The sequence below is a fragment of the Rattus norvegicus genome, chromosome 3, assembly GCF_021556685.1.
Source record: "Rattus norvegicus strain SHRSP/BbbUtx chromosome 3, alternate assembly SHRSP_T2T, whole genome shotgun sequence".
Classification (NCBI taxonomy): domain Eukaryota; kingdom Metazoa; phylum Chordata; class Mammalia; order Rodentia; family Muridae; genus Rattus; species Rattus norvegicus.
Genome location: NC_141536.1, coordinates 136721482 through 136738636, shown reverse-complemented (window position 1 = coordinate 136738636; position 17155 = coordinate 136721482). Strand labels below are relative to the sequence as shown.

Below are 17155 nucleotides of genomic sequence, written 5' to 3'. Positions count from 1 at the left end.
GTACTCTGGGTAATTTTTGGGTAGTGATTTAGTCCCTGGGAGCTCTGGTTGGTTGTTGTTCTTACGGGGTTACAAGACCCTTCATCTCCTTCAATTATTTCTCTAACTCCTCCAGTGAGGACCCCATTCACAGTTCAATGGTTTGCTGCTAGCATTCACCTCTGTACTTGTCATGTTCTGGTAGAGCCTCTCAGGAGATTGCTAAAACAGGATCCTATCAGCACTCTCTTCCTGGCATCAGCGATATTATCTGGGTTTGGTGGCTGCATATATATGGGCTAAATCCCCAGGTATGGCAAGTCCTCCTCCAAACTTTGTGTCCATATCTTCTCCTATGAATATTTTTGTTCTACATTCTAAGAAGAACTGAAGCATTCACATTTTGATCATCCTTCTCCTTAAGCTTCATGTGGTCCATGAATTGCATCTTGTTTAATTCAAGCTTTTGAGCTAATAACCACTTATCAGTGAGTGCATACCATGTGTGTTATTTTGTGATTGGGTTACATCACTCAGGATGATATTATCTAGATCAATCCATTTGCCTAGAACACTAGATTGAAAGAATGGCTGTGTCTCTGCCATAATTGTTGATCAAGGACATTAATTTGAGCATATACACAAATCAATTAACTCAATTGGTTACTAATACTAGCCAAATATCCTTCCCTATAAAGGATATAGAAACTGATGGCTGCAATTTGGATATTACCTAAATTTCTTTAAGCAGGATTTTTGCACTCCACAAATTAATTTTCCAAAAATAGATAAATCCTCTATCTTAATTAAGTCTCTGCAAATCTACACCAACTTGGGACAGGATCTATTATGCAAGACGACCTTAGAGGGGCACAATAAAACAATAAATGGAACTTCCAACATGGATTGTTTAATGGCATTAAATAAGATAGTCTAATAAACATTATTACGTGGAAGCTGGTAAATGACCTGAAACTGGGAATGTCCTGAGGTATCTTCCCTCACTCTTTGCCTGAAAATCCGTTATAATGTTGACAAAGTAGAGAACAAATTAAATTTTCACTGTAAAATGTTTTACATGAGGGTCAGTATAACCAGAGAGACCCAAATGAAAGTTTAAAAGGTTTAGTGGATGATTTAATAATACTACATGAAAAAAGAGATGGGGAACTTAACACATTTAAATGAGTAGGAACCAAATTCATTAACCTCAAAAATCAAACAGCAAAAATAAAATTTATCCTTCTGAAGGAAGAAATATAATAATGAGGCAAATATAGTTGAATGAATGAAGCTGATTCCTATCCCTCAGAGCCTTTATACAAATTTCCTAAATACTTTTCTATTTTGTACTCAACAGTATGTTTGAGGGTAGACAGATTTGGTTATAGGGCTACTGAACTACATTGATTCAACTTTGTGCCAGGAGTCTAATTTTTTTATAACAAAATATACAACACAAGTCAACACAAACTGACATGGTTATCATGGTAATACACTGTTTTAAAACATTCACCTTCATCTTTCCATATCTGAAATTTGCAGAACCATCAAGAAATTAAGGACAAATTATTGTTTTTAATTAAGGTAAAATAAATTTCTAAGTGCTTTGGAATATAAAAGTGAAATATAAGGTGAAACTAAGCATTTATAGAAATAGAAAATGCTACTTAGGAAGTAAGTGTCCAATGAATTAAATCCAGCTGCTCTACCAATCTTCTTTTTGATGGCATCCTAGGTTATCTTCTACTATTGCTATATATTGCTGCCATACTTAGAATTTCTTCCCTACTTCGTTCAGTATCCAATTTGAAATACCCGGTATGTTATCAATGTTTTGTCTAAATGAGAAAGTAGGTAAATAAGAAGAAAAAAAAGATTGAGGTATATCCAAGCACTCTTTTACATGCTAAATTCTAAAAAGACCTTAAAATGGCAAGCCAAGAAGAAAGTGTCAGATCTGGACAAGCAGGAAGTGTCAGATCTGAGGAAGCTGAAGATGTGGTAGGTTCCTTTAGAGGATAACTTGAGATGAAGGGTAGTTTTGGTATAGACAGAGATTTGAGGATGATGGCTGCAAGAAATAGAAAAGAGAAAAGTTAAGATGGGAACACTTGGACCATGTATCTAGCCTTGATCAGCATTATAAAGAGTGGCACTTTTTGCTTGCTAAGCATGTTAATTCCTCTGTTTATTGAAGCTCCTACTACTACTGTTATTTGATTATCTGGCGATAACCTTCTAGATTTCTTTTTATATATTGCATATTAGTCCAATATCAGGTGCAGGATTGGTGAAGATATTTTCCCAATCTGATGGTTGCCGTTTTGCCCTAGAGACTTTGTCGTTGGCCTTACAGAAGCTTTGTAATTTTAGGAAGTACCATTTCTCAATTCTGATCTTAGAACATAAGCCATTATTGTTCTCTTCAAGAAATTTTCACCAGGGCACATGAGAACAAGGCCCTTCCCCAATTTACTGTATTTACTTGAGTGTATCTGGTTTTATGCAGAGGTCCTTGATCCACGTAGAATTAAGATTTGAACAAGGAGATAAGGATGGACCAATGTGCATTTTTTCCATGCTGAGAGCCAGTTGAACCAGCACCATACACAGAAAATGCCATCCTTTAAGTGGATATTAGCCCAAATCCTTGTATTACCCTTGATGCACAGAACACATGAAACTCAAGAAGGATGACCAAAATGCAAATGCTTCACTCTTTCTTTAAAAGGGGAACAAGAATACCCTTGGCAGGGAATAGGGAGTGAAAGTTTAGAACAGAAGCAGAAGGAACACCCATTCAGAGCCTGCCCAAACTGTGGCCCATACATACAGAGCCACCAAACTAGGTAAGATGGATGAAGCAAAGAAATGCTGGCTGACAGGAACTGGATGTATATCTCTCCTGAGAGACACACCCGGAATGCAGCACATACATAGGTGAATGCCATCATTAAACCACTGAACTGAGAATGGGACTCCTGTTGAAGGAATCTAGAAAGGACTGAAAGAGCTTGAAGGGGCTTGAGACCTCATATGAACAACAATGCCAACCAACCAGAGCTTCCAGGAACTAAGCTACTACCCAAAGACTTTACATGGACTGACCCTGGGCTCCAACCTCACAGGTAACAATGAATAACCTATTAAGAGCACCAGTGGAAGGGGAAGCCCTTGTTCCTGCCATGACTGAACCACTTGTGAATGTGATAGTTGGGGGTAGGGTGGTAATGTGGGGAGGATGGGGAGGGAAACAACCATAGAGAAAGTGAGGGGAAGAAGTTAAGGGGATGTTGGCCCTGAAACTGGGAAGGGGAATAACAATCAAAATGTAAATAAGAAATACCCAATTTAATAAAGATGAAAAAAAAGAAAAAAAAAAGAAAATGCTATCTTTTATACACTAGATGGATTTAGCTCTTTGTTGAAGATCAAGTGACCATAAGTTTGTGGGTTCATTTCTGGGTATTCAAAACTATTCCAGTGATCTACCTGCCTGTCTATGTACCAATTCTGTAAAGTTATAATCACTATTGGTCTGTAATGCAGATTGAGATCGAGGATTTTGATTTCCCAGGAGTTGTTTTATTATTGATGATTGTTATAGCTATTCTTTTTTTTTTTTTTTGGTTGTTATTTTGTTATTCCAAATGAATATGCAAATTTCTCTTTCTAACACTATGAAAACTTGATTTGGAATTTTGATGAACATTGCATTGAATCTGCAGATTTTTTTTTTTTTTGCCAAATGGCCATTTACAAAATATTATTCCTGCCAATCCAGGACACATGGGAGAACTTTCCATTTTCTGAGATCTTCTTCAATTGCTTTCTTCGGAGACTAAAAGTTTTATCATACATATCTTTCACTTGATTGGTTAGAGTCACACCAAGGAATTTCATATTATTTATGAATATTGTGAAGGGTGTCATTTCCCTAATTTCTTTTTCAGCTTGTTAATTCCTTGAGTAAAGGAAGACTACACATTTTTGAGCAAATATTATATCCAGTCAATTTGCCGATGTTGTATATTAAACTTAAGAGGTCTCTAGTGGAACTTTTCTGGACACTTAAGTATACTATCATATCATCTGCAAATAGTGATTTTTTTTACTCTTTCCTTTCAGATTTGTATCATGTTGACCTGACTTTGTTCTCTGACTGCTCAGACTACAACGTCTAGTACTATGATGAATTGGTAGGGAAAGAGTAGGCAGCCTTGTCTAGTCCCTGATCTTAGTGGGACTGCTTCAAGTTTCTCTCCATTTAGTTTGATGTTGCCTACAGATTTGCTATGTATCGCTTTTAGTATGTTTAGGTATAAGCCTTGAATTCCTTACATTTCCAAGACTTTTAACATGAAGGGGTGTTGAACTTTGTCAAATGCTTTCTCAGCATCTAATGAGATGTCATGTGGTTTTTTCATTTGAATTTTTTATATACTGGATTACTTTGATGGATTTCTGTATATTTAAACCTCCGTGCATCCGTGGGATGAAGCCTACTTGATCATGATGGATGATCATTTTGATGTGTTCTTGAATTCTCTTTGTGAGAATTTTTTAAATTTTTTTATTATACATTTCTTTACTTACATTTCAAAGGTTATTCCACCTCCTGGTTTCCTGTCCATAACTCACCATTTCTTCCCCTCACCCTTCCCCACACAAGTATTCCCCAAATACAACTCCCTTATTGCCCTCCCCATTATTCCCCTGCACTGGGGGTTCAACTTTGGCAAGACCAAGAGTTTTCCCTTCCAGTGGTGCCTCAACAAGGCTATTCTCTGCTACATATCCAGTTGGAGCCCTGGTTCAGGCCATGTATAGTCTTTCGGTAGTGGTTTAGTCCCTGAAAGTTCTGGTTGGTTGGCATTGTTGTTTTTATGGGGTTTCAAGCTCCATCAACTCTTTTAATACTTCCTCTAATTCCCCCCAATTGGGTCTGTTCTCAATTTGGTGGTTTGCTGCTAGCATTGACCTCCATATTGTACATGCTCTGGATGTGTCTCTCAGGAGAGATCTGTATCCAGTCCCTATTCTAATGCCTTTTTTTAGCTTCATCAATCTTAACCAGCTTTCATGGCTGTATATATATATATATATATATATATATATACATATATATATATATATATATACATACGTACATACATACAGCTGCATGTGTGTCAGGCTCTGAACGGCAATTCCTTGAGTCACTGCTCTAAACTTTGCATCCATATCCCCTCCTATGAATATTTTCCCCCGTTTAAGAAGGAGTGGGAGCATCTGCATTTTGGTCATCTTTCTTCTTGAGCTTCCTGTGATCTGTAGATTGCATTTTGGGTAATTTGAGCTTTTTGGATAATATTCAATTATCAATGAGTGCATACCAAGTGTGTTTTTCTGTGATTGAGTAACCTCACTCAGGATGTTATTTTCTAGTTCATTCCATTTGCCTATGAATTTTATTGAGTACTTTTACATCAGTATTCATAAAGGAAATTGGCCTGAAGTTATTGTGTCTTCGTGTGGTTTAGGTATAAGCATAATTGTGTATTCATAGTAGGAATTATATAATGTTTCATCTGTTTTTATTTTATGAAATATTAGGAATAGTATTGGTATAATTTCTTCTATGAAGGTCTGAGAGTATTTGGCACTAAAAATACCTGGTCCTGGGCTTTTTGTTTGGGACATTCTTAATAACTGCTTCTATTACTTTCTTAGTTATGGAACTGTTTACATGGTTTATCTGATCCTGATTTAACTTTGGTACCTGGTATCTGTGTAGAATATTGTCCATATCATCCAGAGTTTCAAGTTTTGTTGAATATAGGCTTTTGCAGTAGGATCTGATGATTTATAAATTTCTTCAGTTTCTGTTGTTAAATCTCCCTTTCATTTCTGATTTTGTTAATTTAGATACTCTCTCTGTGAGCTCTGGTTAGTCTGGCAAGACCAAGGGTTTTCCCTTCCACTGGTGCCTCAACAAGGCTATTCTCTGCTACATATCCAGTTGGAGCCCTGGTTTATCTATCTTGTTCCTTTTCTCAAAGAACCAGCTCCTAGTTTTGTGGATTCTTTGTAAACTCATTTTTGCTTCTGCTGGGTTGGTTTCACACTGAGTTTGATTATTTCTTGCCTTCTACTCTTCATGGGTGTATTGGCTTCTTTTTATCCTAGAACTTTTATGTGTTCTGTCAAGCCAATAGTGTAAGCTTTCTCTATTTTTAGAGGCACATAGAGCTATGAGCTTTCCTCTTTTTACTTCTTTCATTGTGTCCCATAAGTTTGGGTATGTTGTAGATTCAGTTGCAGTAAATTGTAAAAACTTTATAATGTCTTCCCAAAGTTATCACTGAGTATAACATTGCTCAGATTCCATGTGAACATGAGCTTTCTGTTATTTTTGTTGTTATTTAAAAAAGTCAGTTCATGGTGATTTGAAAGGATGCATGGCATTACTTCAATCGTTTTGTATCAGTTGATACCTGTTTTATCACCAATTATATGGTCAATTTTGGAGAAGATTGCAATGCCCACCTCGTCCGGCAAGGAAGACGCAACACCGTTGGATTCTTCTCAACAGCCCTTTATTGCAGGAACACCTCATTGTTGATACGGGGACCCCGAGCAACAAAGGCACCAGCCTTATATACAAAACAGGCTATGGCTATATACTTGTCCTCTAGGGATTGGTGGAGCATGAAATACCTCATTAGCATGAATATCACTCCAGCCTGATAGCTGCCTGAGAAATGCCAGGACATGCACTTTGTGGGTGTTAACCACAAAGGACCACCAGATGTCAGTGCCATTTTTTATCTATATGTGCCGCTCCCTACAGAAGATAGTATGAGTTGCTGAGAAAAATGATATCCTTTTCTGTTAGGATGGAAAGTGTTATAGATATATGTTGAATCCACTTGGTTCATAACTTTTGTTAGTTTCTCTATGTCTCTGTTTAGTTTCTGTTTCCATGATCTGTCCATTGCTGGGAGTGAGATTTGAAGTCTCAAACTATTTTCTGTCCTCACAATGTGTGCAATGTGTGCTTTGAGCTTTAATACATTTTCTTTTATGATTATAGATGCCATTTCATCTGGAGCATAGATGTTCAGTACTTAGAGTTTATCTTGGAGGATTTTTCCTTTGATGAATATGAAATATCCTTCCTTATCTTTCTGACAGCTTTGGTTGAAAGTATATTTACTGAATATTAGAATAGCTACTACAGCTTGTTTCTTGGGACTACTTGCTAGAAAATTGTTTTCCTGCCTTTACTCTGAGGTACTGTCTTTCTTTGTCACTGCGGTGTGTTTTCTCTATGCATCAAAATGTTGTATCTCTTTAAATATCCAGATGGTTAGTCTATGTCTTTTTATTGGGAAATTGAATCCATTTATATTCAGAGATATTATAACATAGAGATTGTTGTCTCCTGTTATGTGTGTTGTTAGAAGCGGAATTATGTTTCTGTGGCTCACTTCTTTTGGGTATGTTGCAAGAAGATTATTCTCTGGATTTTCCTAGGATGTAGTCTCCCACCTGGTGTCAGAGTTTTCCATATATTATCCTTTGTAGAGTGGGATTTGTGGATAGATACTGAGCAAATTTGGTTTTTCCTTAGAATATCTTGGTTTCTCAATCAATGTTAATTGAGAGGTTTTCGGGACATAGTAGCCTGGACTTGCTTTTGTCTTCTCTTAGGGTCTGCATGACATTTTCCCAGGAACTTCTGGCTTTCATAATCTCTGCTGAGATGTCTGGTGTAATTCTGTTAGGTCTGCTTCATATATTACTTGACCTTATTCCCTTACTGCTTTTAATGTGTTTCTTTGTTTTGTGCATTTACTGTTTTGATTATTATGTCAATGGAGGAATTTCTTTTCGGGTCCAATCTCTTTGGAGTTCTGTTGGCTTCTTGTATGTTTGTTGGCATCTTTCTTTAGGTTAGAGAAGTTTTTTTTTTTCCTGTAATTTTGTTAAAGGCAGTTCCAGGCCCTTCTTATTGAGTCCTAAATTTCCTTGATGTATTGTGTTAGTAGCTTTTTGCAATTTACATTATCTTTGATGGTTGTGTCAATGTTTTCTAAGGTATATTCTGCCTTTGAGATTCTGTCTTCTATTTTGAATTCTGTTGCAGATGGTTGCATCTATGACTCCTTATCTCTTTCCCAGGATTTCTATATCCAGGGTGTATCCTTTGTTTCTATTTCTATTTTTAAATCCTGTATTGTTTTGTTCAATTGCTTTACCTGTTTGGTTGTTTTCCTATCATTCCTTAAAGGATTTTTCTGTTTCCTCTTTTGGGGCTTCTACTTGTTTACCTGTGTTGTCCTGTATTTGTTTATGAGAGTCATTTATGTCCTACTTAAAGTCCCCTATCTTCATCATGAGATATGATTTTGAAAACAAATCTTGCTTTTCTGGTGTGTTGGGATATCCAATATTTGCTCTGGTGGGAGAACTGTGTTCTGATGTTCCCAAGTAGTGTTGGTTTGTTCTGTAGGTACTATACATGCCTCTTGCAATCTGGTTATCTCTGGTGTTAGTTGCTCTTGCTATCTCTTAAAATAGCTTGATACTCATGTAAGCCTCTGTTTTAGCAGACTTTTGGAGGCTGACTTTTTCCAGTGATATCTGGGTATAGAGAGTTGTGTCACAGTGTCAGCTCTGGGCCCAGGCAGAAGCCAGAAGTATCCTGTCCAAGACAGTTGTTTGGTGCCTCTGTCCAAATGGCACCAGGCTGATACCTCTAGATCCAGAAAAGGGGGCAAAAGTGGTGGTTTCATCTGTGCTCTCAGGATTGTCCTCATTTTGGAGAATCCAGCTCTCTCCCCAGGGGAGATACATAACCAGGTCAGCTCTGAGAGAAAGCAAAATGTGGAGCAATCCTTTCCCAGACTGCTTTCAATTCCTATGTTCTGAGGTCTTCAGGTTGGTCCCTCAGAGCAGAAGTGGTGGTCTTACTTCTGCTCTCAAACTTGTCAGTGCTCCTGGAGACCAGCTTTCAGCTCCAGGCACAGGCATAAACAAGAGACAACCTGTCCCTGATTGTTCCTAGGATCCTATATCCAGACAGCTTCAGGCTGATTCCTTTTGGGCCAGGAATGTGAGCAAAAGTGGTCATCTCCCCTGTGCATTTCTGGGAGTCCATCTCTCTCCCCCATGTAATCTGAATATAGTGAGCTATGGGTCGAGGTCAGGTCCAAACTTTACCTTCTTGAATGTATCATCATGTACATACAAAGAGTTTATATACTCTCTTTAAGTGTGTATCCCTACCACCAGGAAATGCTTAGAAATCACACAACTTAAAGACAAGTATTAAGACTATAAGTATGGATAATGCACATTTAGTGCTTTATCTGACATAAAAAATAGTATTAAAATACTACCAATGCTATAAATATCACTACAAAAAGTACAGGACTAGGAGATTTCAGAGTTTGAAATATTCATCGTTTACTAGTAAATATTAAGTATATATTGTTTCAGTTAAAATATCTTCTGACTTCCCTGATGATATTACAAAAGCCCAATTATATTTCCTTTTTATCTGGGCCTTGTGGGGTTAGGCTCTGGAAGAACTATAGGCAAGTTTGACTAAAGAGATTGGTGCTCATAACTACTGACTGGGTCACTTCGTTTTCTACTATAGATGAACTCTCAGTTGATTTGAAAAGAAAATTCGAACTCAGCAAGTTGGTACTTCCTGTAGCTCCTGATATAATAGCACTGTGAGGGACTGAAATTTTTGATGCAGGTGTTAGGAGGTTAGATCTGAAAAATCAGGACTCCAGGTATTAAATCCATGCCTTCAAATTTTTTCCCTAAAACTAATGTGAGGTTATAAGCCTTTGAAGATGATCAGGTCCTCTGTTTACAGAAGCATTTTAATGTGAAATTTGCATGTAGGAAAGAATGGCAAGGGCATTTGGGAAAGGCACATGCTGAGAAACCAGGATAAGTGTTAGGTGTCCTCTAAGGAATGAAATGAAAGGAAGGATTCTTTGGAATGGATGAATATCTGGAGATGATGCAGAGACAGGAAAGGTAAATAACAGAAAACAGGGATATATTTGGTAGATGTAGCTAGCATTATCTAGAAAACTACAGTACAGAGCAGACAGTTTTAACTCCCTTACATGTATTGTCCTTTAGTTTGCCAAAGCTCCAGATTCAGTTCTGAGGAAATCATGACTAAAGTACATTATAGATCCCTGCTATTTTTATATTTCTTGCTCTGTCCTGAAAATAAACCATACAACTAAAACTTATCAACAGACACATATGAGCAACAGTACTTAGAAAACCCTTAATTAATAAGGGAATCAGGATATTATATAGATCATAGAATATGGTTGCAATATCAACAGAAAAATGAGATCCAGACAGGACAGTCCTGACTCAGAAGTTCCAGCCATATATACAACAGAAACATAACTTTTTCTGAAAGTTAGCTCCCAACTGACTTTGGAATAAATGATGTCATGTGATAGATACAAATCCAAGCTTGGGATGAAGAAGAGGTCACTGAGTTTGCAATTCAAAACTTTTATCATTGCCATCATCTTTAGTCCATGGACACATGGTCTTATTTTCTAGACAAAAGCATGTTACTGTCTAGAAACTCCTTCTGTAAGCAGAGAATTGTCTTTCCTACCTCGGTTGCTACCTCATAACTCGAGGGTTTATGGACTTCACTCTTGTCTTTGGGACACAATCACACTTGTAACTATACACTAACAAAAATCCTGAAAAGGAGAGGGATTAAGACATTTCCCTGGTTGTCTGCCTCTTGCTAAGTCTAAGGTATGCAGTGTAAGCTGATAAGGCTCCAGGGAGAAAGCTTATTTAAGGAAAAAGTATCACCTTTTCTTATGGTGAAGAGCCAGGATCTATGAACCTGAGACGTACAGTTAAATTGATTCAAATAAAAGATCACATGTCAGCACTAGCTTTGAATATGTTCTAGCAAAAAGACTAAGCCTGAGAAAGAAAACATATGATAACTGTGAAAAATATCCCTTTAAAAGATATAAAAATTATAAGAAATATAAATTGCTAAAGAAGGAAAGTTTAATGTGACAGAGGAAAAACCTCAGGACTAACATTGAATATACAGAGATAGAAATTTTCCGAATAAGCCCATAGATGGTTATCTGAATGGTGGACTAGGACGAGGAAAGTTGATAGGAGGGATCTACTTATTACTTGATTCAATATCAAAGAAACTAAATTTGAAAGAATGCGCATAATAAAAGCACATGAAAAGAAGCAAGGGAAAAATGTATTGAATGTGATGAAATAAAGTCAATGAAGGTTAATACAGTTTAAAAAGGCAAACACAACCATATTGTTTAAAAAGCATCACTCTAGAATGAGAGAACAACCATGTAAATACAGTAAATTTCCTTATTTACTGATGCCATGCAAAAATTTGTAGAACATAGCTAGACCTATGCACTGTATTTAAGATAGAATGGTCATATGTGAAAATCTACATTTTCTGGTGTTCTAATACACTGTATTCTAACTTGAAATAGAATAAAATCAATAGAGAATGGCTAGTTTAACTTTAGGGAATAATCAATAAGATTGGGCTGTTTTCTTGGATTCAGTTTGCAAGAATTTTATTGAGTATTTTTGCATGGGTACACATAAGGTGAATTCGTCTGAAGTTCTCTTTCTTGGTTGAGATTTTCTTTGGTTTAGCTATAAGCGTAATTTTGGCTTATTGGGAATTGGGTGGTGATTCTTCTGTTTTTATTTTGTGTAATAGTGTGGGCAGTATTGATATGACGTCTTCCAGAAAGTTCTGCCCTAAATCCATCTGGTCCTGTGCTTCTTTTGGTTGGAAGACTTTTAATAAGTGCTTATATTTCTTTAGGAATTATCGGATAGCTTAGATAGTTTATCTAATCCTGATTTAACTTTGGGACCGGGAATCTGTCTAGAAAATTATCCATTTCACCCATATTTTCCAGTTTGGTGAATACAGGCTTTTGTAGTGCGATCAAATGGTTTTCCAAATTTCCTCTGATTGTGTTGTCATGTCTCCCTCTTCATTTCTGATTTTATTAATTTGGATAGACTCTGTGTGCCCTCTGGTTAGGCTGACTAATGGTTTATCTGTCTTGCTGATTTTCTCAAAGAACCAGCTCCTGGTTTTGTTGATTCTTTGTATAGTGCTTTTTGTTTCTACTTGGTTGATGTCTGCCATGAGTTCAATTAATTCCTGCCTTATACTCCTCTTGGGTGTATTGGTTTCTATTTGTGCTAGAGCTTTTACATGTGCTGTCAAACTGCTAATGTTTGCTCGCTCATGTTCCCTTTTGAAGGCATTCAGACCTATGAGTTTTTCTCATAGCACGCTTTCATCATGCCCCATACGTTTTGGGTATGTTGTGTCTTCCTGTTCATTAATTTCTAAAACATCTTTAATTTCTTTCATTATTTCTTCCCTGACCAAATTATCATTTGGGGGAGCTTTGTTCAACTCAATGTATATGTGGGCTTTCTGTCATTTATTTTTTGTTTTGTTTTTGAAAACCAGCCTTAGTCCATGGTGATCTTACAGTGTGCATGTGATTATTCAAATCTTCCTGTAACTATGGAATTTTATGGCCTATTTTGGATAAGGTACCATGACATACTAAGAAAAAGGTATATTCTTTCATTTTAGGATGAAATGTTCTACACATATATGTTAAATCCTTTTGGTTCATCACTTCTTAGTTTCTATATGTTTCCGTTTAGCCTCTATTTCCATGATCTGTCCATTGATGAGGCTGTTGAAGTCTCCCTCTATTATGGTGTGAGGTACAATGGGTGCTAAGACCTTTAATAAGGTTTCCTTTATGTATGTAGGTGACCTTGCATTTGGAACTTATTCAAGACTGGGAGTTCAACTTGGTGGAATTTTTTGATAAACATGAAATGTCATTCATTTTCTTTTGGTTGAATCTCAATTTTATTTGATATTACAATGGCTACTCCAACTTGTTTCTTTGGACCATTTGTGTGGAAAGTTGTTTTCCAGTCTTTTACTCTGAGGTAGTACCTCTCTTTGTCTCTGAGGTTGTTTCCTCTATGCAGTAAAATGCTGGGTCTTCTTTACATATCATGTCTGTTAGTCAATATTTTTTTGTTGGAGAATTGGTTCCATTGGTCTTAAGAAATATTAAGGAATAGTCATTGTTCCTTCTTGTTATTTTCCTTGTTAGAGGTGGAATTATGTTTGTGTGAATCTCTTCTTTTGGTTTTGTTGCAAAATTAGTTTCTTGCTTCTTCTAGGGTGTAGTTTTCCTCCCACTGTTGGAGTTTTCCATCTATTATATTTTGTAGGGCTAGATTTGTAGAACGTTATTGTGCAAATTTGCTTTTCTCTTGGATTATCTTGGGTTCTCAATCTATTTTATTTGAGAGTTTTGCTAGACATAGTAGCCTGGGCTGGCATTTGTCTTCTCTTAGCGTCTAGATGATATCTGCCTAGGATTTTCTGGTTTTCATAGCCCCTGTGAGAAGTCTGGTGTAATTCTTATAGGTCTGCCTTTGTATGTTACTTTACCGTCATATCTTACTGCTTTAAATATCTTTCTTTGTTTTCTGCATTTAGGGTTTTGACTATTTTGTGATGCGAGGGCTTTCTTTTCTGGTCCTATTTATTTGGAGTTCTGTATGCCTTGTTGTGCCTGAATGGGAGGAGAAGCCCTTGGTCCTGCCAAGGCTGTATCACCCAAGGTAGGGAAATGTCAGGATTGGGAGGCTGGAATGGTTTGGGGTTTTTGAAACAGGAACACCCTCAGAGAAGAAGGGGGATAGGAGATGAGATGGGGAGGCATGGGGGTTATGGATGGCAAACCATGAAAGAGAATAAGGTTTGAAATATAAATTAAAATGTGAATAAAATATTTTAAAAAATTCAAAAATACCCAGTATCTATGGAAAAGCATCAAGAAAGAAGGAAAGAAAGAAAGAAAGAGAAAGATTATTTTAAAAAGAAAAGGAAATACCAAAAGATGTTTTCCAATGACTCTATGACCAAACACATGTAAAGTGTTTGTCTTCCACTCTTAAATGAGTATTTTGATACCTTTATGAAAATTAGACAAGAATGTGAAAAAATCTACCTATGTTTGGAGTCTAGAACACCTCAATTTTGTCAATACCCAGGCTTTAAAAAAATAATTATGAACCCTAGTCACTGAGCTGCTGCAAAGGACTCAGCTGCCTCCCCCTCAAACCCACTGCTTCCAACACTATGCCCCAACACCCACATCCAAAACCGCAGCCTGTCTTCTCTGGCAGCTGCATTAGCAGGCCATTTCCACTAAGGAAAAGAAATCATATTGTAGGTCTGCTATCCAGAACCTCCACTCTTTCAACCCCTCTGATGATGCAAATAAGGGTGATGACCAGCTTCCTGCTGGAACTGAGGATTATTTCCTTATAAGAATTCAACAGGGAAACAGGAAGACCCTTACAACTGTCCAAGGGATCACTGGTGAATACAATAAAAAGAAACTACTTAAACAACTTCACCAAAGTGTCAGGGTATAAAATTGATTCAAACCAATCAGTAGCCATCCTCTACTCAAAGGATAAACAGGCTGAGAAGGAAATTAGGTAAATGACACCCTTCACAATAGTCCCCAATAATATAAAATATTTTGATGTGACCTTAACCAAGCAAGTGAAAGATCTGTATGACAAGAACTTAAAATCACTGAAGAAAGAAATTGAGGAAGATCTCAGAAGATGGAAAAGCTTCCATGCTCATGGATTGGTAGGACTAATATAGGAAAGATGACCATTTTGCCAAAAGCAATATACAGATTCAATGCAATCCCCATCATATGTCCTACTCAGTTCTTTATAGAGATAGAAAGAGCAATTTGTAAATCCATCTGGAATAAAAAAAACCAGGAGAGCAAATACTATCCTCAATAATAAAAGATCTTCTTGGGGACTCAACATCTCTAACTTCAAGCAGTATTTCAGAGCAATAGTCATAAAAACTGTATGGTATTGGTACAGCAACAGGCAAATAGATCAGTGGAAGAGCATTGAAGACCCAGAAATGAACCCACACACCTATGGTCACTTGATCTTTGAAAAAGAAGCTAAAACCATCCAATGGAAGAAAGACAGCATTTTCAACAAATGATGATAGTTAACTGAGGGTCAACATGTAGAAGATTGCAAATCAAACCATTCTTATCAGCATGTACAAAGCTTAAGTCCAAGTGGATCAAGTACCTACACATCAAACCAGATACACTCAAACTAATAGAAGAAAAAGTGGGGAAAAGTCTTGAACACATGGGCACTGGGGAATATTTCCTGAACAAAACACCAATGGCTTATGTTTTAAGATCAAGAATCGACAAATGGGACCTCATAAAACTGCAAAGCTTCTGTAAAGCAAAAGACACTATTGTTAGGACAAAATAGCAACCAACAGATTGGGAAAAAATCTCTATCAATTCTACATCTGATAGACAGCTAACATCCAAAATATACAAAGAACTCAAGAAGTTAGACTCCAGAGAGACAAATAGCCTTATTAAAAAAATGCGGTACAGAGCAAACCAAAACATTCTCAGCTGAGGATTAATGGATGGCCAAAAGGCACCTAAAGAAACATTCAACATCCTTAGTCATCAGAGAAATGCAAATCAAAACAACCCTGAGATTCCACCTCATACCAGTCAGAGTGGCTAAGATCAAAAACTCAGATGACAGCAGATGCTGGCAGTGATGTGGAGAAAGAGGAGCACTCCTCTATTGTTCATGGATTTGCAAACTGGTACAGTCACTCTAGAAATCATTCTCGAGGTTCCTCAGAAAATTGGACATTTCCTTTATTGAGGACCCAGCTATACTTCTCCTGGGCATATTCCTAAAAGATGCGCCAATATACAACAAAGACTCATGCTCCACTATGTTCAGAGCAACCTTATTTATAACAAGCAGAGGATGGAAAGAAGCCAGGTGCCCTTCAACAGAGGAATGGATTCAAAAATGTGGTACATCTACACAATTGAGTACTACTTAGCTATCAAAAACAATGACTTCATGAAATTCATAGGCAAATGGAGTGAACTAGAACCATGCTGAGCGAGGTAACTCAATCACAGAAAATCACACTTGGTATGCAAGCATTGTTAAGTATCCACTTAGCCGAAAAGCTCAAATTACCCAAGATACAATCCACAGACCAAAGGAACCTCAAGAAGAAGGAGGACAAAAATACAGATGATCCTACTCCTTCTTAAAAGGGGAACAAATAATCCATGGGAGAGGACGTGGAAGCAAAGTGTAGAGCAGCAACTGAAGGAATGGCCTTTCAGAGTCTGCCCCACATGAGGCCCATATATTTACAGCCACCAAAACTATGTAAGATTGATGAAGCTAAAAAATGCATGCTGAAAGGGACCGGATATAGATCTCTCCCGAGAGACATTTCAAGAGCATGTCCAATATAGAGGACAGTGCTAGCAGCAAACCACTGAACTGAGAACAGGACGCCCTTGGGGGAAGTTAGAGGAAGTATTGAAAGAGTTGAAGGAGCTTGCAACACCATAAAAACAAGAATGCCAATACACCAGAGCTTCCAGAGACTAAACCACTACTGAAAGACTATACATGGACTGACCCAGGGCTACAACTGCATGTATAGCGGAGAACAGCCTTATTGGGGCACCAGGGGAAGGGGAAGCCATTGGTCCTGGCAAGGTTGGAACCCCAGTGCAGGGGAATATGGGGATGGGGGCAATATGGAGGATGTATAGAGGGAATACCTCTATGGGGGAGGAGGAGTAGAGGAGATGCAGGCTTATGGACAGGAAACTCAGATAGGGAATATCATTTGAAATGTAAGTAAAGAAATGTGTCTAATAAAAATTTTTTAAAAATAAACTAGTGAAGGCGTTTAAAAAGAAATTTGCTTGCAATTGTACTGTAATTGAACATGTAGAATATGGAGAAATAATTCAGCTACAAGATGACCAATGCAAGAATATATGCCAGTTCCTGATAGAAATTGGACTGGCTAAGGACGATCAGTTGAAGATTCATGGATTTTAAGTGCTTGTAGCTCTCTGAAACTTAAGTGAGGATTTCCGTCCAATGAGTAGAATTTCCCTGGTGTCCCTTGTCACAAGTTTAGAAACCTTAC

At 37.3% G+C, this 17155-nt stretch overlaps 1 pseudogene; it reads left to right on the top strand.

Moving 5' to 3' along the window:
- The first annotated feature begins 1885 nt into the window (after positions 1-1885).
- Positions 1886-17064, top strand: LOC148006558 (eukaryotic translation initiation factor 1 pseudogene; annotated as a pseudogene).
- Positions 17065-17155: the final 91 nt, after the last annotated feature.